General features: G+C 36.5%; 1 protein-coding gene across 4 annotated transcripts in view; it reads left to right on the top strand.

Moving 5' to 3' along the window:
- Window positions 1–22674, top strand: part of LOC307191209 (uncharacterized protein) — a 773147-nt gene that overhangs the window by 282971 nt on the left and 467502 nt on the right. The gene's annotated exons all lie outside the window — the stretch shown is intronic.

Genomic DNA, 22674 nt, shown 5'->3' with positions numbered 1-22674 from the left:
TATAAAGATAGTTTTTATAATTTGTGGAGCCATAGACCACCCCTCTCCAAATGCACATAAGCACATAGACACATACTCACAGCTCTTAATTTTAAAATGCAAGAATCAGTAGTCCTCACCCTTAATTGAGCACATGGATTTTTCCCCAGGATAAAAGCAACTGTCCTCAAGTTTTACTTTGCAGAGATTAATTAGCTATACATAAAAGTACAATAATCAGCCATCAACACATTTGCAAAGTACAAAAATGTTTTGCCTGTCTCTTCCTCTGTATTTAATTATTTGGGGCCAAGCTGTCCTTTCTGCTACCACTTTTACCCCCAGGCTTAGCCCTTCACATTATAATGTAGAAATGGCTGCCTATACTCCTTATAAGTATTACAATCTTAGATTACATATTTGACTTGATAGCTCAGAAAAGTGTTGTAACCTTATGAGGTCATAGATTTCCATGTGGATGCTTGAAATATATAAATGAATATAACATTATTATAATATATAATATATTTAATATAATTAAATATAATATAAATGGATATAGCCCAGTTCAGTGCCTACTGATGCACTCAACATATAGTTGCTGAATTAAAAGCAAGTGAATGAATAAATGAATGAATGAGCCCATGTTAATGTGCAGGCTTGTGGCAGTACTTACAGATTTTTAGATAGTGTCCCGTGGTCACGTTAGCCCTCAACAGGCATACAATTTGGGCTAACTTCCAAGAATTTCCTGATATGAGAAATTTTGCATGGGCTGAGGACTGAGAACAGAAGCAAGATTTAACTTTCAAACATCATCGACAACTTCTACTTTGACAATATCAGAACAAAACAAAATATATATATATAGTCTTCCATGTTTCCATCATCAGGGACTCAGACTCCTTTAACTCACTGTTAACCATTCTTCGGGGTTGGATCTTGATGTTCACAGTTCAGTATGGTTGCTAGACATAGCTCTGATTGTCACATTCAAGTTCTAGGCAGCTAGGTAGAGAAGGGGCATAGAAGAGCACACTCTTTCCTCTTAAGGACACACCTGGGAAGAGTCGTACAACATTTCCACTTCTGTTTCACTGACCAGATGTGACCATACCTAGCAGCAAGGGAGGCTGGATATTATGGTCTTTGGATTAGCAGCTGTGTGTTCAGTTAAGCTTCTGTTATGAAACAATTAAATAAAAATTTGGAGAGAGTATTCTCTTACTCATAATTCTTACTCAAATATGGACATTTTAACCTTCTAGTTATGCATAACATTTTAAGATTTAGCACAGAAAAATATCATTTTTCCTGAATAATTAATTTTAGAAAAGGTACACTGTTATGTCAAGATACGCATTAAGCTTGTTAATTATAGTTGTGTAACCAGGTAAAAACAGAACATCACAATCTGGAATGCAAAACATTAGTAGTTTACAGTTTTGGACTAGGTTTAATTTTTAATTTAAAGTGTGCTAGATATGGTCTGCTAGAAGGTGAAATCAAAATCCCACTTTCTTCTGTGTACTTACCTTTGCTGCAGAGATTAGAATACTTAAAGATAGGACTAGATTTATCAGATTGCCTTGTAGCTAAAGTTCTGGGTACAAGTTTGTTTCTTCTGAGTTAGATGTGGTTGCAATGGATTGGAGGGTAGAAGTGAGGAAGACACATTTTCCTGGATTTTGTTAGATAGTGAATATGTCTCCTTTACTTCCACAGTGACTGTCAAAGTGACTTTGACAGAGAGTGACTTCTCTCCCTATTCACAGCTTCCAGCGTGCATGGGTTCACACACATACATACTGACATCTTAGTAGGCTCTTGATACGGTGTGTTAACTCCTTGACAGAAGAATGAGTTGAGTTGTCTATGAGAAAGGGCATTTTAACAAAAGAGATAACAGACAGCCCTTGATCACACAGTTGCTAATTCACCATCTTTCTCTGGATAGTACAGAACTGATGAATGGTTTCAAAGGGAGCTCCAATCTCCAGGTTGCTTTATGAGAAAGATTTAAAAAATTAAGTCCTGTTTTTGCCTTCCTCCCACTCCAACATTTTATTATTTCACTATCTGAAATAAAAATTATCTTTCTATAAGCATAATTGCATACTGAAGTAATTTTGAAAAGGCACATTTAAGTTTTAGAATAGAAAACAGAAAAAAAAATATTTCCACTCCCTTTTTGGTACAAAGATTTAAAAATGTCTAAATACTACTCTCTCAGAAATGGTTCTTTAAGTGATCTCAACATTTTCAGTTCAAGTCAGCTATTCTTTTTTCATTTAGGAGGGGATTAGAATCACCACCCCTCCCCTCCTCTCCCCACCCTAAGCCCACACATTCCTCACCTCCTCATTTGCTGAGTGCATATTATGAGTCACACACTGTGCTAGGTACTGTAGACTTTGTAGACATAATGAAACGTAAAGTAAGATTCCTGCCATGAAGGAGCTCAAATTTTAATGGGGATGCAGATGTGTAAGTGGATTAATTTTAACAATGTACCTTAAGAGTTATAATGGAAGTACTGTTAAGTCGTTTGAAAACCATAAAAGATAAAGGATCTAACTCTTCCAGGGGAATCATAGAAGGCCAAGATGCATGTTTTTCATTGATTTTATTAAAGTGGGAATAATAGTGCCTACTGAGTGTCATCCCCTAGGCCAGGTTTTTGCCACCTTTTTACTGTCCATTCTCACATTATAATTTCTTGGTAAGTGCTGGGAAGTAGTATTGGACAAGGTAGAGCTAGGAAAACAGAAACCACTCTAGATATGAGACAAGGACAGAGAGAGAGGGGGGGAGAGAGGGGGAGAGATTGATTGATTGATTTATAAGATGTTAGAAGGGCTTTAAGAACAGGCTAATAACCAGATTCCTGGATGGTCTCCAGTGATCCCTGCTTCCTGGTATTCGTGCCTTTGTGTGTTTTTTTCCCACACTGTTTCATGATGATGACTGGTCTGTGTGACCCAACACATTGTTGCAAAAGTGAAGATATGTCACTTTCTGGGCTGGAATATAAAAGATACCATGACTTCTGCCTCTCAGGGAAGCCAGCTGCCATATTGTGACAACACTCAGGCAGCCTGTGGATAGGCTCATATGATGAGGAACTGAGGTGTTTTATCAACAACCAGAAAGAAACTGCACCCCCAAATCAGTAGTCATGTGAGAGAGGGGGTCATCATGGAGGTGGATTTTCCAACCTAAATGAAGTCCTTCAGATGATGCAGCCTGGTCATCAGCTTGCCTACAATCTCATGAGAGACACTGAGGCAGAACTACTAGACAGCCGAACCATTTTCAGATTCCTGATCTTCAGAAATGATGTGAGATAATAAATATTTCTCCTTTTTAGCTGTGAAAAACAGTTTGGGAGTACTTTGGTACGTAGCAGTAGATAACTACTTCACAGGATCCCATGAGCATCTAACTGCTAATGTGTTGCTGGAGCTGCTGTTTTAATTGGCACTGGATTGTCTGAAAGATATCCTTTCTTGAAAAAGGCTGGAACCTCTGAAAAGCTGCTGGGTAGGTAGGTCTTGGAATCACCTCAACCTCACTGCTGTCATAGCATAAACAATGTCAGAGTCAGAAGCAAAAGTTTTTCTCTTATTTCTGTCTTTTTATCTCTTGCCATTATTGGTAAAATTTAACAGAATCTGTTTGGCTCCCTGGTTTGGGAGCCTGGGAAATCTACAGGCTTTACACGAGTACAGACTCCCAGGTCCAGCAACTCAGAGCAGAAGATATTTAAGACTGAGTGTATCACTGAGAGAACATAGCTAAAGGAACTATGCAGAATGTATTGTTAGCTCTATTTTATAGTTGAGGTTTCTGTGGCTCAGAGTATGAGTAACTTGTCTAAGGTCACACAACACAGAGTAGAAGAATATTTCCAAATCCTCTTTCCATGAAGGAGTTTAAATACTGAGAAGGCAGAGAATGAAGAATGAAGTTTCTATTCTTTTTTTATTATACAACTTTGCCTCAGACCACTCCTGACGATACAGGAAGGAAGTAGAACCAGAAGTCACCTACTTTAACATGTCATCTGTAGACTGTTTTCTATTACCTTGAACTCATTTATAGGACTTTTTACAGACACAACACGTTCCCTGCAAGAGGATATATTGCCATTCAAACAAGAGCCACTGTCCAAGGAGTACGCAATTTTTTCTCCCCTCCACCAGATGTAGACTGTGAAACTATTGAAGATGAAGAAGAAATGGGAGAAAAAAGGAGGAGGTTTTTATCTTCTCTGGTTTAGTAAAAAAAAAAAAAAAAAAAAAAAGGCAATATCAGGAAAAATGTATCCTGAACATTATTTTTATAAAGTTAAAAACAACCTGTTTGCAATTTAGTTGGTCCTATTGATAAAACTCAGACTGTCTACTCTTCTTTGTTCAAATAAAGGTGAATGAGAAAAGTTATTTTATTTGTGCCCTACTGTTAGTAGAATGAACAAGACAGGGTAAAAGTCACAAGTGGAATTGTGCTAGTGTTTCCTCTGTAATTAACCCAATACTTAGGTAGCCTTTAAAGTGAAAGGAGCCCTACAAATGATGGAAACACACAGGAGGTAATTATGTGCTTTCAATAATTGCCTGAAAGCTCACAACTTCCTTTGGGAGATACAATCTCTAGAAAAGCTTGCATTGTCACTTCCACTCTATTTATTACTTTAACAAATTGTAGGTTCTACAAAGGAATTTTGTTTCCAAAAAAATGTACATTAAATCAATCCTTCAATTCAAAGCCTGTGGGAACCATTTTGATTCCTTATTGTCTATTAACATTCTGTATTGAATTAATGTGCCAAAAATATTGCCACATTATCATGATATGTGGTCATATAAGTCTCAAATTTCTATTGTGTATCCTCTAGGTGAGGGGTCAACAAACTATAGCCTGTAGGCCAAATCTAGCCTGTCAGTTATTTTATAAATAAAATTTCATTGGAACACAGCCACATCTGATTAAAAACAGGCCAAAGACTTTAACAGATGCTTCAAAAGAAGATAGACAGATGACAAACATATGAAAAGATGGCCCTGTATCATGTCATCAGGGAAATGCAATTTAGAACAACAGTTATATACCACTGCACACCTATCAGAATGGCCAAAATCCAGAACACTGAGAACACCAAATGCTGGTGAGCTTGTGGAGCAGTAGGAGCTCTCATTCTTTGCTGATGAGGGTAAAAAATGGTATAGACACATTGGAAGTCATTTTGACAGTTTCTTATAAAACTAAGCCTACTCTTAGCATACAATCCAGCAATGGTACACTTTGGTATTTATGCAGAGGAGTTGGAAACTTAACTTCCACACAGAAACCTGCACCTGATTCTTTATTACAGCTTTGCTCATACTTGCCAAAACTTCGAAGCAACCAAGATGCTTTTTAGTAGGTGCATGGATGAATAAACAGTGACGTAGCTGAACAGTGGAATATTACTCAGCACTAAAAAGAAGTGAGCCGCTAAGCCATGAAAACACGTGGAGGAGGCTTAAATGCATATTACTACATGAAAGAAGACAACATAAAAAGGCTACATCTTGTATGAGTCAACTATTTGACATCCCATAAAAGGCAAACTTATTGAGTTTGTGGTTGAGGAAAGGGAAGGATGACTAGGTAGAGCACAGAGAATTTTTCGGGTCTTAAAACTACTCTGTATGATACCATAATTTTGGAAACGTGATTAGGTATTTGCTGAAAACACCAAGGGTGAACCTTAACGTAAACCACGGACTTTAGGTGATTATAATATGTCAACATAAATTCATCAGTTATAAGAAATGTATCATTCAATGGAGGATGTTGATAATGGGGGAGCTTATGCATCTATAAGGGTATGGGGTATGTGGGAAATCTCGGTATGATGCTCTAAATTTTGCTGTGAATGTAAAACTTCTCTAAAAAATTGTGTGCTTTTAGGTTTAATGTTGTATTTTTATTTGTTTTTATTTTATATTAGAGTATAGTTGATAAACAATGATGTGTTAGTTACAGGTGTACAGCAAAGTGATTCAGTTATACCCATAGAAGTATTCATTCATTTTCAAATTCTTTTCCCATTTAGGTTATTAGAGAATATTGAGACAAGTTCCCTGTGCTATACAGTAGGTCCTTGTTGCTTAGCTGTTTTAAATATAGTGGTGTGTACATGTCAATACCAAACTCCCAATCTAACCCTCCTGCACCTTCCCCTTGGTAACCATAAGTTCGTTCTCTAAGTCTGTGAGTGTTTCTCTTTTGTAAATAAGTTCATTTGTCTCATTTTTTTTTACATTCCACATATAAGAGATATCATATGATAAAATTGGCAATTGCAACCAATTTTTTATGCTCTTTTGAGAATAGTTTCTCTCTCTCTCTCTCTCTTTCTCTCTACTCCTGCTTTAAAATAACATTTTATTAGTATGTCTTAAATTTGGCCTGCACGGAAATGTGCACTTTCTAGAGCTATGTAGTTTCACAGCATCATATGGTGTAACAATGTTGGGTATTTCCTCCTGCCAGTAGCAAAGCATTGAAATCAGTGAAGAATCTTTGCTGTCAGTTCTGAATCTGCAAATAATCAACAGTGTAAACCTGGGCAACTTACTTAACCTCTCTAAGCTTCAGCCTCAGTGCTCCTATGTTAGTATAACAAAAAAACAAAATCTTTGCTTTATTAAAACAGGGACTTAGAAAAATTTTTTGGTCACTTTTTATCTAAGCACTTAGAACAATGGCTGACTTGAAATGGGAACTCAATAGGGGTTGAAGGTGATATTTGAATGTATGTTGAAAACTTAGTGCAGTATCCAAGCACATAATAAGAATACAATATTATTAGATAGTGTTTATTTACTTAATATTTCCTATTCGTTCCTTTTTTTCTTTAGATTCTGTATCTTATTTTTTAAATATATGAAAAAATTTGTTCAAAAGATGCAACGTTAAAATTGAAGACACAGACCAAATATGGCTAGATGTATTCTTTATATAGGATTTTCTTTTTTTCAAGTACTTTTTTTCATTCTTTTAAGAGATTCCTGTAGTAATGCCATGCCTTTCTATATTTTTATAATCTAAAAAGTAGAAAGTGAGATCAGCATGGTGTGTAATAAAAAATCATTAACATGGAACCAACAGTTGTTTGGAACCATGGCCTCGACCAATTTATAGCTATGTAACTTTAGACAGGTTCCTCCCTTATCTAACCAATTTGTTTTTCTCCATTGTTAATGGGGTTCAAAAGACCACCTTAAGAATTCTTTATGAAAAGACTTGAGATAATTTGTGTAAAAGTAGCCAGTTTGTTGAAAAAAACAAAAGCAATACTTGTTAGAATTTTTATTAAAATATTAATAATTATTCTAACTATTGTATTTTCTACAATTGTTTTAATTTTCATCATTGATGATTAAACTAATATTACTAGAAGGCTCTTATATATACTTCAAAAAGACTGATATGGAAAGACTGATATGGAAAGAAAATCTGCTTATAGCCCGGCTGTACTCTACCAAATTTGTAAAATGTAGTCGCCTGAAACTGTCTTCTTGTCCTAGCGCTCACTTGTTCAGTGTTCCTCTCTTAAGTAGCTTTCAGCCAATGATGTGCTGGTATATGTTTGAAAACTGACTCTATGGAAAACAAATAAGAAAATAACAATGAAATAAAATAGGTTTTGATTGGTAATGTGTGTCTATTTCCATGGTGTAAATACTTGACATCATTGAATGTGAAGTTGGAAAGAGATGCACACACAAGATTTTACTTCATATAGGTTCCCGCGCACCGTTTTCAGATCTAATATTCTACGATTCATTCAAGCAGCCTACCTGTACTTTCATGATCTCTATTGCTGCTATGAATTAGCAGAGAATTGCAGACTTTATATACTTTCTCTGGTGCCAGCTGACAACTTCCATAAATCATGGGTGGAACATAGGTCTCATCTCAAGAGCCAATGCTGATTTATTGGTGGTAGGTGCTTGTGATCCTGTATTAAGAATGGTTCTGGGACTTCCCTGATGGTGCAGTGGTTAAGAATCCGCCTGCCAATGCAGGGGACATGGGGTTGATCCCTGGTCTGAGAAAATCCCACATGATCCGGGGCAAATAAGCTGGTGCACCACAACTACCGAGCCTGTGCTCTAGCGCCTGCAAGTCACAACTACTGAGCCCACGCACCACAACTACTGAAGCCTGCTCACTCTAGGGCCTGCATGCTGCAACTACTGAAGCCTGCATGCCTAGAGCCTGTGCTCTGCAACAGGAGAAACCACTGCCATGAGAAGCCCACGCACCGCAAGGAAGAGTAGCCCCCACTTGCCACAACTAGAGAAAGCCCGTGCGGAGCAACAAAGACCCAATACAGCCAAAAAAAAAAGAGAATGGTTCTGAGGATACATCCCAGCTCCATAAGAAAGAGAACTGTGACTACTTAGTGCTGTTTGTCATGACCATGAGAGGACAGCCTCCTCATCATTAACTGAAGGCTTGCATAAACAACCTGTCCTCATGAGATGCCTTGAAGGTCTTTCCACCCTCCTCAGGCATCACAAACATTTCAACTGATGGGGACTTCTGGAGACAATACTTCTGTTTTATTCTGAAATAAACACTGGAAACATTTGGAAATTTTAGGCTAAATAGGAAGGAAAGCAGAACCATAGCAGATAGGCCACCAGCCTCAGGCTTGTCAAGGTCTATAATATGTGCAGGACTCCATGTAGCCCATTCTGTCCTTCAGTCATAGCAGCAGACATTGTTATGCTGCCTTATGCCATTAAAGATCATGTAGTATTGTTGGGGAAATATAATTAAAATCAAATTTCCTTTCAACCCAGAACACCTCTCCACAAAGGTAGAAGAGAAAGAAAACAATTCTATTATTGAATAAGCGTTAAACCACAGTGTGATGCACATCCCAGGGAGTTCGTTAAAGAGACTGCAAAGACAGAATGAAATCTCACCCTTTTATGTAGCCAAGCCAAGACAGCCCATTACATACCTGTTCTCAAGATAAACAACTAGTCCTCAAGGAAGAGGACTTGACAGCCCATAGTTCATCCTGAATTCACTTGGTAACACTTGGTAATGGGATGAACATCTGTGTTAGATAATAGGCTTTATCCAAAGGAAACATAAGCTTCTCCAATCTTTATGACAGGAGGTAGTTTTGCAACTGGGAGCAAGGGGTCTACTGAAGTTAGGCTCCTACAGTCTCACCAGAAACTGAGAAACAAGGGTACTATCTCCCTTAATGTTTAAACTTCAAGGAGGTGGCTCCCAGGTTTTGAGAAAAACATTCCTGGGCTTAAATCAGGAAAGAGGCATATTTACCTTTTTGAAAAGTTTTACATACGGTTCAAAGAGACAGAGAAAGGATTTACAGTTACACATTTTCTGAAGTAAATGCTATGAGAAAAGGAAGAAGGTAAATTCTTCCCTCATTTTCAACAGTAAGAATTAAGCCTCCAGTATTATTTAACTTTTGTTTTATATTGGGGTGTAGTTGATTTACAGTGTTGCATTAGTTTCAGATGTACAGCAGAGTGGTTCAGTTATACATACATATACATCCATTCTTTTTCTTTTCCCATATAGGTTATTACAGAATATTGAGTAGAGTTCCCTGTGCTGTACAGTTCACAGAAATAATATATATTAAATGTGCTCAGACACATGAATAACTTTGTCTTAAATAAAAGTGTGAGGTTATGAGCCAGGAAAATATTTTTCAAATGACCTGCCATAAATTAGATTTTCAGGAAACATTCTCTGAGATTTGCATGCAAGAATTTTACTGGGGAACGCTCTTGGAAACAGCATCTGTGAGAAGTGAGGGAAGCAGAACTGAGCCAAAGGGGAAGTAAATATAGCTCATGCAGTTGGATCACAAGCTTTAGCCAATCCCATAGGGAATTCTGGAGCCGAGACGGCTTTCAGAGTTGTCCCAAATGAGGCAAAGGGGCTGAGCCTTTGCATATACCCTCTCCTACCCCCATGGATCAGTCATTTGATGCAGGCTGTGCCCAGGTAGAGGGCACAACCTTGAGCAAGGCAGCTTCCTTAGGCTGAGGGCAATTTCTGGAGTGGCACTTGGCTATCAGTTACTGAACTCCAACAATTCAGCAAGCGAAGGGAATGAATGCTTCAGTCCTGCATGAGGGACTGGGTGGTTCACCACAGTGTCCACTCTATGGCCTTATACATTTTTTAACTAGAATAGCAGAGTAAATAGTTATTCATCTCTCTGATAAGCACCAGAAATTTCCTTTTGGAAGAAGCAAGAGAAAAAATAGTTCTAAAAGATTAAGAAAGTGATTTTATAAATACAATAGGAAATAAGAAAGTATACAACTTAATTAACTAATTCAAATCTCATTTGTCAACTAAGTAGGATTTTTTTTGTTTGGTTTTTGTTTTTAGTTAACACCTTTCTTCCTTCAACTCCATCATCAAATGTTAGTTCAGGAATTTTGGACTGTATGTTCCCCCTATTCCATCCTATTCTGAGTTTGTGTTCTCTGGCATTTAGCATCAGTTAGCATAGATTTGCACTTATTTTCCTAGGAAATTCTAGCCATTTCTATTTACTTTCTTGCACAGGCTTATTTGCATTTGGAAGCTCTTTAATCAACGACACAGTAATGACTATAAGATGACATCAACACTGAGGAGGATGGTGATGTTAGATATGGAGGATTTACTAAGTACCAAGTATTGGACTAAGCAGTTTATACACATTATCTCATGACAATCCTTTAAAGTACTTGTAATCCCCACTTTATAGATAAACTGAGACCTAAAAACATAATATTATAGAGCTGGTAAATAGCAGAACAGACCTTGAGTAAAGGTGGGTTGACTCAAATATGCAGAGTCTGCTGGCTCAATTTGTATATTACCTCCTTACCTCTTAACCCACTGCATCACCACCACCCTCCCTCACTCCCAGCACTTTCACTTCCCCATCCCTTACCATCTTCCTATACTACTATATTGGTAACTATCAGACTGAAGGCATACATCATGCAATGAAGTTATCAAGCTTTGGACTCATAAATCTATGTTTGAAACATAATTCTGTTGTTTGGTAGCTGTTATAAGTAGGCAAATTATTTCACTTCTCTGAGCCTCAGTTTCTTCATCTGAAAAAATGATGATAATAAAACCTAACTCATAAGAAGTGGCTATAAATTTTCTGGTACATGATGACACCCAATAAATAAATGATAGCTCTTGCTGTCCATGAAGATATTGACAATTATTTTGTAAAGATTAAGTAGCTGCATTGATACCACCAAAGTCTGAACTAGTGAGGAAGTGTACTCACATGGAAGTGATTTCCAGAATGAAGATGAGCAGGGTACTAGGTTAGAATACTTAAAAGTGGTAGCAGCTATGGAATTCAGAATCTACACAGCTGAACTATTAAAAAAAATCCAGAAGGATAATTTTTTTAAGTAGAGAAGAAATAATAGCATTCTACAGAAGGAAATTTTTATAACCGAATGAAGAACCTGAGCCCCCAAAGCTAAAATGCTTCTTTGATCTTTGGTGTTTGGAAGGATATTTAACAAAATGTTAAGTTCATTTCTTTTCAATATATTTGTAGGAAATAATCATAACTATCAATGATTTTCAAATCCTAAGGCATCAAACAGTTATTCGTAATATCAAAAAGAGAAAAATTAAATGATTACTAATAACTATTAAATTATTTTGTACTACTTTAAAGGAAATTATGCAATTATTAAATATGTAAGAACTATATCTAGAGAATGTATATATGAAATTTAATAGTAGCATATACTATTATTTATAAATATATGAACATATACATGAGACATATATTTCTCCCACAAACATATATGAAAAAAATAAATGAAAATATTATCAGCGATTCTCTTTTCATGGTAGAACCACAGGCAATTTTTTCTTCCTGTATGTGTGATGTTCCAGATTTCCATAAGGAGCAAGACTTCATAAAGAAAAATAATCTTTATTTAGAAAGAATCTGCCCTACATTGATGTGTACTTGCCTCCTAAGCTCCGATTTTCCCTCCTAAGATCAGTTAATGTTTACGACTGTGGCACAAACGGATGCAAATGTTTACTTCCTAAACAGTAGGAAGGCATTTCAAGGCATTCACTAACGGTTGTAGGCACTCTTACAGTTAGCTGATTAAGATTTGTGCACCCATAAAAAGTGTAGAGATTAAAGGAGAGGACTGAAAATGTATTCATAATTAGAGAGGGGACCACAATTGTGTTTGGGACATGATTAACTGGTAATCAGTAAAGAACAAACTGATTATTAGCTGTTCAATTGTTGTTGGTCTTAGGGGATTCCACTCAGTGGCCTAATTAAACTGAGCTTGAAGTCTTCACATCTCCATTCAGTGGCAATTTTATTATAATATTCAGTTCTTTGAGATTTGCTTTCCCCCTCTTTAATCATATGTTTTGCATTTGTGTAACACCTTCCTTGATTAGTTTCTGAACAGGATTAGCTCTTGATAACTGCATGGTTTATGAAAGCAAATGTCACATATAAGACAATCTGGATATTAAGGTTTATTGTCAGTCTTGGAATTTTTCAAAAGAGAAAAACAAAAGACATGCACTTGTTTTAATTAAAATTGCTTTCTTAGCTTTTCTGAACTGTTTATTTGTTTAGCTCTGAATATTTTGTACAGATAAGATTTCAGAAAACAAAGTATATCTCAATGACTCCGAGAAATAGAAAAGTATTTTCCATTTTCAGTTCAAACTCAAGGGAATTTTTATTAATTGCATTATCCCCAGCATGTAGGTCACCCTCTAAGATAACAGTAAGTCTCTGGCTCTAGGGTACTGCTTAGATTAGAAATGCTCTCAGTGCTTTGAAATATGCAGCACAGAGGCCCTAAATGTGTGTCTTTGTAGCTCAAAACAAAGTAGTGATTTAACAATTAGCCAATTAATTTGATCAGTGTTGAGAACTAAACTGTGACTGATTTGAATACTGCAGCCCTTCACATAAATTTTTGGTAACAAAGCATCTGGGTTGGCTATCTAATTCATTGATAACCCAACTTAGTTGCCAAATCTCAATTTCATATTGTCCAACATAAACTTAGGTAGCAAAAATTGGGCTGAGCCTAACATGTGGAAAGAGAATAAGTTCATACTGTGGCTTATAATAAGAGAGATAAACATGCCTGTTATAAACAAAATAATGCCATAGTAATTTCTATGCCAGATCCTTAAAGTCACAAATTTATGATACAGCATTTCACTTTCAAAACATAATATATCTTAATAATACTCTCTATAAGCTGATAAATAAGCCAGTACGGATAAAACTCAGAACCACTTTCAAAACAACTTTTATTTTTAAAAATTCCAGTACATTTGTAGAATTGCTCCATTAACAACAATAACTGCTATTTATTCAATGCCTACTATATTATACAATGTGTACTTTAAAACAGTTTAATTTGACTAGATTGCAGTCTTATTCATGAACATTTTGGTAATAAATGAATTCTCATTTACCTGGAATACACTATTGTGAAAAATTGAAGGCATATAGCTAAAATTTATGCAAAGCGTTATATTTTCAATATAACATATTTGCACAAAACTGATTATGTTGATGGAAATAAGTGCACATTTGATGATTCAGAAGTGACTTCAATCTGCAGAATGTATGCTATCATTGTAGAAGAATATGAAAACAATTTTAGTTGTTTGTTATAACAGGGTATTTTTTGGATTCTGAATCCACTGGAGTGTATAGTAATTAGTCTGGCCATAGGAGAAAACTGTTTAATAAATTCTAAAATCAAAATGAATTTTAAGTGATATCATGCATACTAGAAAAAGTCTATTATTTTCATGAAAATAGAGATTTTACCGTTCTTGCTCACGTCTGTATTTCTAGCACTTGGTACAGTGGTTGCAAAGAGTAGGAACTTGTGCAATTTTTGTTGAATGAATAAATCAATGAATTGATACCGTGGAAGACAGAAACAAAACTTTAGAAGGATATGCAAACTAGTTTGAATTTTTTTCTCCCTACTTTGGATAAAGCACTGGCTCCTAGTTGAAGGAATAGTCCTGCAGTCTCCTGCCTATATCCAGTCCCTTGGGAATATTTATTTTTACTTCCTGGGGCACTTCTCTAAGTCATCCTTTTATAGGCATCAGCCTTTGTCTTTGAAGCCAGCCCCAAATCTTCCACTAGAGAACATGGATTTGAAAAGCAGAAGGTAAATTTTTTTAAAAAGCTATCCAAAACCCAATAAAATAATTTACATTTTAAAGGGAATTTCATTTACCAAGTGTTTGTATGTGAACCATTTACCTGAGTAACTTTTCTGAGTTCCAGCAAAATGATTAAGTTCTTAATATTAAGTAACTTTTGGGATACTTAATCAAAAGTTATATTAAAGAACTACGTATTGAAGATGCTAAGTAAGTAACTTTTACTAAAGAATTAGCTGTCATTATCATCATCCTAGATCTGGAACGCCGAATTCCCATTTCCCATTGGTTTTTCAAATTTTATGTTTTCCGAAGACATGTTCACCAACAACCCTCCCCAGACACATACACAAATCTTTCCAGGAATATTTTTTTTTATGAATTTTTTTCCTATTCCCAATTGTGTAACATGAGTGTAATAACAATAATCTTAATGGTAGTTTACACACTTACTTGAACAATATTTTTATTTTGTCACCAGTGTAATTGCACTGTGTTTTACCTATGTTGATAAATTGTATTTTTTTTTTTTTTTTTTTTTTTTTTTTTTGCGGTACGCGGGCCTCTCACTGCTGTGGCCTCTCCCGTTGCGGAGCACAGGCTCTGGATGCGCAGGCTCAGCGGCCATGGCTCACGGGCCCAGCCGCTCCGCGGCATGTGGGATCTTCCCGGACCGGGGCACGAACCCGTGTCCCCTGCATCGGCAGGCGGACTCTCAACAACTGCGCCACCAGAGAAGCCCGATAAATTGTATTTTTATAGGTGCCTACTAAGTGTTTAATTCTTTTCAGTTTCTTCCAATTATCTAAATCTGTGCAATGGACAGTATTTGAAACATCAAATATTGAATTGTTAGATATTGAAACTTGTTAAATACTATTATAGCTGATAATTTCTGTGGTAATATGTGCTCTAATAAATATGTGCATAAGGAATGCCCAGTGCAACTTCTAGATGTGTCTAGATTTGAGACACCACATTTTGAGTGTATTCACCAAATATTGATACAACTAGGGGAAAAAGCACAGCTTAATAAGAACCTGAAATGCCTGTTTGGTACACTCTTTAGTTTAATTCTGAATCTTGGCATCTCAACTTAACTCAGCATATAGGTTGTTGCTCTAGTATTATTTTATGTTTGATTTATTTATTTATCACCAACTACTTTGAAATGTTATACTACTTGACATACAAAGTAAGAACCTCACAACATTCTACATGTTTTTAGCCCCCCTTCATTCTTTGTGCTAGTGTTTCACCTATTTTTCTATCTGTGTTACAATTCCCAAAATATATTGCTATTACTCATGGTTTAAATAGTCAATTCCTTTATTTTTTTATGCTTTAATTTGTCTAATTACTGTTGATCTGTCTACAAGTTGGCTTATCCTTTTTTTATTCAGTGCACAATCTTCTGTTAAGCATATCAAATATTTTTTTTAATTCAGATATTGTATTTTCCAGTTCTTTTATATGGAGTTTTCATTTCATACCTAGAACATTTCATCTCTTTACTCCTCTATCTATATTTTCCTATAAAATATTAACATGTTTACATTTCTTTTCTAATTCTTATTTGCTAAATCCAAAAATTGGATCATCTGGAGGTGTCTTTCTACTGACTGTTTTTCTTCTTGTTTATGGGTTACAGTTGCCTGCTATCTTCTTGCATTATATATATTTTTTATCGTGTTCCAGACATTGTGCATAAAATAAAAATGGAGAGTTAAGTAAAATTTCATTTTGTTTTATTTTCCAGGGAGTGGGTAAGGTGAGTTTATCATTTAGATTTGTCTTTGAGTGAAGCTGAGCTGAACCAGGACCAAAGCTTAGATCAGATTGAATTTACCTGTGATTTGTTCAACCTAGAATCCCCACACCTCTGCCATTTGACTTTGTCCCTTTGAGCTGGGAATAGGTTGGATACACTGTTTTAGATTATTTTGGTTCACCTGTGCTTTCAATTCTGTCAGTGCTCCAGAGCCCAAGCACTGCAATGATAAGCAAAATACGTAGTTTCTCTGCTTTCTAGTCCTTTCCCATCGCCACTTTTTCTTCCAGCAAAATTAGGGGGAAGATAGAGGGAAAATTGTTGGGCTGAGAATTTTATTTTAATATTTGGGCCTCTTTCTCCTTCCAATATATTGTCTAAAGATCAGTTGATTTTTTTTCTTGTCACTGAAAAGTTTCTTTCTCTATGACAGGACTGTCCCTTCATCCATCCACACTCAGACCATGCAGTGGATCACACGTTTGAAAACTGCCATAGCTCTCGGCTTACTTTGAAAGTGCTAGTTTCTCAATGGAATTCACCTTGAATCCTCTGCTTTTTGATAGTCTCATAGAATATATGGCCCTCATTTTATCTAGTATTTTTAGAAGTGTAGTTTTTTGCAATGTTCTATATATTGATCAGTAGGTAGAGACCTAACTGAAATCAGTTTTCATATAATTTAAAATAGGAATGTAACTGTTGGATTTTCCAGGGGAGGAAGGGTCATTCTTTGACTGTGAGAGCCAAGATCCAAAGGTTAAGTACTTATGCTCCCTGAACTCAGACAGCAAGGCTGAGGTCACATGATAAAATGTTAGCCAGTTTATTCCTTGATGGGGATTTTGAATCTGGGGAGAGTTTGAGGTAGAGAAGCAGTACTTTTGGTATTTGTGATAACATCCAGTGTCCACTGGCAGTGATATACCTCTGTTTCTGTAGTATAACCCCAGTAGTAAATCTGGGAGTTTAGCTTCTATAAATTCTACCCAATTCCCCAACCTAGTTTTCCCACATATACTACCGATATGTTTTATATTTTATTCAGACTAAGAGTTTTCTCTTTTGTATATATGTCTATTTGTTTTGATTTGAGCAACTCAAAATGCCTTTCCTGCTCTAATAATACCAGTTTTTTTTTTTTTTTTTTTAAAAGACAAGTAAAAGTGTGCATTTAAGTTGCATGCCAAGGGCTGGCATAGAATGAATGCTCTACAAACCTTATTTCCCTTGCTTCATTTCCAGATATAAATGAAATTATTTGAGTTCTTTGGTATTAAAATGGATTACTGAGAATAATGTACTTCAATCTTATCTCTCCTTTAGCTAATTGATTTTTTTAAACATCTTTATTGGAGTATAATTGCTTTACAATGTTGTTTAGTTTCCACTGTATAACAAAGTGAATAGATTATACATGTACATACAGCCCAATATCCACTCCCTCCTGCATGTCCCTCCCACCCTCCTATCCCACACCTCTAGGTGGTCACAAAGCACTGAGCTAATTTCCCTGTGCTATGCGGCTGCTTCCCACTAGCTATCTATTTTACATTTGGTAGTGTATGTATGATAGTGCCACTCTCGCACTTCGTCCAAGATTATGCTTCCCCCTCCCTGTGTCCTCAAGTCCATCCTCTACGTCTGCGTCTTTATTCCTGTCCAGCCCCTAATTTCGTCAGAACCATTTTTTTTAAAAACAATTCCATATATATGTGTTAGCATATGGTATTTGTTGTTCTCTTTCTGACTTACTTCACTCTGTATGACAGACTCTAGGTCCATCCACCTCACTAAAAATAATTCAATTTGATTTTTTTTTTTTTTTTTTTTTTTGCGGTACGCAGGCCTCTCACTGTTGTGGCCTCTCCTGTTGCGGAGCATAGCTCCGGACACACAGGCTCAGCGGCCATGGCTCACGGGCCCAGCCACTCCGCAGCATGTGGGATCCTCCCGGACCGGGGCACGAACCCGTGTCCCCCGCATCGGCAGGCGAACTCTCAACCACTGCGCCACCAGGGAAGCCCCAATTTCATTTTTTTTATGGCTGAGTAATATTCCATTGTATGTATGTGCCACATCTTCTTTATCCATGCATCTGTCGATGGACACTTAGGTTGCTTCCATGTCCTGGCTATTGTAAACAGTGCTGCAATGAACGTTGTGATAAATGACTCTTTTTGAATTATGGTTTTCTCAGGGTATATGCCCTGTAGTGGGACTCCTGGGTCATATGGTAGTTCTATGTTTAGTTTTTTTTTTTTTTTTTTTTTTTTTTGCGGTACGCGGGCCTCTCACTGTTGTGGCCTCTCCCGTTGCGGAGCACAGGCTCCAGATGCGCAGGCTCAGCGGCCATGGCTCACGGGCCCAGCCGCTCCGCGGCATGTGGGATCTTCCCGGATCGGGGCACGAACCCGTGTCCCCTGCATCGGCAGGCGGACTCTCAACCACAGCGCCACCAGGGAAGCCCTATGTTTAGTTTTTAAAGGGACCTCCATACTGTTCTCCATAGTGGCTGTATCAGTTTACATTCCCACCAACAGTGCAAGAAGGTTCCCTTTTCTCCACATGCTCTCCAGCATTTATTATTTGTATATTTTTTGATGATGGCCATTCTGACTGGTGTGAGGTGATACCTCATTCTAGTTTTGATTTGCATTTCTCTGATGATCACTGATGTGAGCATCCTTTCATGTGTGTGTTGGCAATATGTATATCTTCTCTGGAGAAACGTCTATTTAGGTCTTCTGCCCATTTTTGGGTTGGGTTGTTTGTTTTTCTGATATTGAGTTAAATGAGCTGCTTGTTTATTTTGGATATCAATCCTTTGTCAGTTGCTTCATTTGTAAATATTTTCGCCCATTCTGAGGGTTGTCTTTTTGTCTTGTTTATGGTTTCCTTTGCTGTGCAAAAGCTTTTACGTTTCATTAGGTCCCATTTGTTTGTTTTTATTTCCATTTCTCTAGGACGTGGGTAAAAAAAAGATCTTGCTGTGATTTATCTCATAGAGTGTTCTTCCTGTGTTTTCCTTTCAGAGTTTTATAGCGTCTGGCCTTACATTTAGGTCTTTAATCCATTATGAATTTTTGTGTACGGTTTTAGGGATTGTTCTAATTTCGTTCTTTTACATGTAGCTGTCCAGTTTTCCCAGCACCACTTATTGAAGAGGCTGTCTTTCTCCATTGTATATTCTTGCCTCCTTTATCAAATATAAAGTAACCATATGTGTGTGGGGTTATCTCTGGGCTTTCTATCCTGGTCCATTGTTCTATATTTCTGTTTTTATGCCAGTACCATACTGTCTTGATTACTGTAGCTTTGTAGTATAATCTGAAGTCAGGAAGCCTGATTCCTCCAGCTCTGATTTTCTTTCTCAAGATTGCTTTGGCTATCGTTCTCTTTTGTGTTTCCATACAAATCGTGAAATTTTTTGTTCTAGTTCTGTGAAAAATTCCATTGGTAGTTTGATAGGGATTGCACTGAATCTGTAGCTTGCTTCGAGTACTATAGTCATTTTCACAATGTTGATTCTTCCAGTCCAAGAACATGGTATTTCTCTCCATCTCTTTGTATCAGCTTTAATTTCTTTCCTCAGTGTCTTATAGTATTCTTCATCCAGGTCTTTTGTCTCCTTAGGTAGGTTTATTCCTAGGTATATTATTCTTTATGTTGCCATGGTAAATGGGAGTGTTTCCTTAATTTCTCTTTCTGATTTATCATTATTAGTGTAGAGGAATGCAAGAGATTTCTGTGCATTACTTTTGTATCCTGCCACTTTACCAGATTCATTGATTAGCTCTAGTAGCTTTCTGGTGACATCTTTAGGATTCTCTATGTATAGTATCATGTCATCTGCAAACAGTGACAGCTTTACTTCTTCTTTTCCAATTTGGATTCCTTTTATTTCTTTTTCTTCTCAGATTGCTGTGGCTAAAACTTCCCAAACTATATTGAATCATAGTGGTGAGAATGGGCAACCTTGTCTTTTTCCTGATCTTAGTGGAAATGGTTTCAGCTTTCACCACTGAGAATGATTCTGGCTGTGGGTTTGTCATATATGGCCTTTATTATGTTGAGGTAAATTCCCTCTATGCCTGCTTTCTGGAAGGTCTTTATCATAAATGGCTGTTGAATTTTGTCAAAAGCTTTTACTGCATCTATTGAGATGATCATATGGTTTTTATTCTTCAATTTGTTAATATGGTGTATCACATTGATTGATTTGCATATATTGAAGAATCCTTGCATTCCTGGGATAAACCCCACTTGATCATGGTGTATTATCCTTTTAATGTGCTGTTGGATTCTGTTTGCTAGTATTTTGTTGAGGATATTTGCATCAGTGTTCGTCGGTGATATTGGCCTGTAGTTTTCTATTTTGTGACATCTTTGTCTGGTTTTGGTATCAGGGTGATGGTGGGCTCATAGAATGAGTTTGGGTGTGTTCCTCTCTCTGCTATATTTTAGAACAGTTTGAGATGGGTAGGTGTTAGCTCTTCTCTAAATATTTGATAGAATACACCTGTGAAGCCATCTGGTCCTGGGCTTTTGTTTGTTGGAAGATTTTTAATCACAGTTTCAATTTCAGTGCTTCAGTGCTTTATATTTTCTGTTTCTTCCTCGTTCAGTCTCAGAAGGTTGTGCTTTTCTAAGAATTTGTCTTATTTCTTCCAGGTTGTCCATTTTATTGGCAAATAGTTGCTTGTAGTCATCTCTCATGATCCTTTGTATTTCTGCAGTGTCAGTTGTTACTTCTCCCTTTTCATTTGTAATTCTGTTGATTTGAGCCTTTTCCCTTTTTTTGATGAGTCTGGCTAATGGTTTATCAATTTTGTTTACCATTTCATAGAACCAGCTTTTAGTTTTATTAATCCTTGCTATTGTTTCTTTCATTGTTAAAATTTATTTGTGATCTGATCTTTATGATTTCTTTCCTTTTCCTACCCTGGATTTTTTTGTTCTACTTTCTCTAATTGTTTTCTCTAGGTGTAATGTTAGGCTGTGTTTTTGAGATTTTTCTTCTTTTTTGAGGTAATATTGTGTTACTGTAAACTTCCCTCTTAGAGCTGCTTTTGTTGCATCCCTTAGGTTTGGGGTTATTGTGTTTTCATTGTCATTTGTGTCTAGGTATGTTTTTATTTCCTCTTTGATTTCTTCAGCGATTGCTTGGTTATTTAGTAGAGTATTGTTTCACTTCCATGTGTTTGTATTTTTAACACTATTTTTCCTGTAATTGATATCTAGTCTCAGTAGTATTATGGTCGGAAAAGATACATGATACGTTTTCAATTTTCGTAAATTTACCAAGGCTTGACTTGTGACCCAAGATATGATCTATCCTGGAGAATGTTCCATGAGCACTTGAGAAGAAAATGTATTCTGTTTTTTTTGGATGTAATGTCCCATAAATATCAGTTAAGTTCATCTTGTCTAATGTGTCATTTAAAGCTTGTGTTTCCTTATTTATTTTCGTTTGGGATGATCTGTCCACTGGTGAAAGTAGGGAAAGTCCCTTACTATGATTTTGTTACTGTTGATCTCCCCTTTTATGGCTGTTAGAATTTGCCTTACATATTGAGGTGTTCCTATGTTGGGTGCATAAATATTTACAATTGTTATTTCTTCTTCTTGGATTGATCCCTTGATCGTTATGTAGTGTCCTTCTTTGTCTCTTGTAATAGTCTTTGTTTTAAAGTCTATTTTGTTTGATATGAGATTTACTACTCCAGCTTTCTTTTGATTTCCATTTGCATGGAATATCTTTTTCCAGGCCCTCTCTTTCAGTCTGTATGTGTCCCTAGGTCTGAAGTGGGTGTCTTGTAGACAGCATATATACGGGTCTGGTTTTTGTATCCATTCAGCCAGTCTGTGTCTTTTGGTGGGAGCATTTAATCCATTTGTATTTAAGGTGGTTATTAACATGTGTGTTCCTATTACCATTAATTATTTTAGGTTTGTTATTGTAGGTCTTTCCTTTCTCTTGTGTTTTTGCCTAGAGTAGTTCCTGTAGCATTTGTTGTAAAGCTGGTTTGGTGGTGCTGAATTCTCTTAACTTTTGCTTTTATGTAAAGGTTTTAATTTCTCCATCAAATCTGAATGAGATCCTTGCTGGGTAGAGTAATCTTGGTTGTAGGTTTTTCCCTTTCATCACTTTAAATATGTCCTGCCACTCCCTTCTGGCTTGCAGAGTTTCTGCTGAAAGATCAGCTGTTAACCTTATGGGGATTCCCTTGTATGTTATTTATTGCTTTTCCCTTGCTACTTTTAGTATTTTTTCTTTGTATTTAATTTTTGATAGTTTGATTAACATGTCTTGGTGTGTTTTCGTTGGATTTATCCTGTATGGGGCTCTCTGTGCTTCCTGAGCTTGATTGACTATTTCCTTTCCCATGTTAGGGAAGTTTTCAACTATAGTCTCTTCACATATATTCTCAGACCTTTTCTTTTTCTCTTCTTCTTCTTGGACCCGTACAATTCGAATGTTGGTACGTTTAATGTTGTCCCAGGGGTCTCTGAGACTGTCCTCAATTCTTTTCATTCTTTTTTTTAATTCTGCTCTGCAGTAGTTATTTCCACTATATTATCTTCCTGGTCACTTATCCGTTCTTCTGCCTCATTTATTCTGCTATTGATTCCTTCTAGAGAATTTT

This window comes from Stenella coeruleoalba (genome assembly GCF_951394435.1).
Source record: "Stenella coeruleoalba genome assembly, chromosome: 9".
Taxonomy (NCBI): Eukaryota; Metazoa; Chordata; class Mammalia; order Artiodactyla; family Delphinidae; genus Stenella; species Stenella coeruleoalba.
Note: the sequence above shows the minus strand (reverse complement) of the source record. Positions and strands in the feature narration are given on the sequence as shown.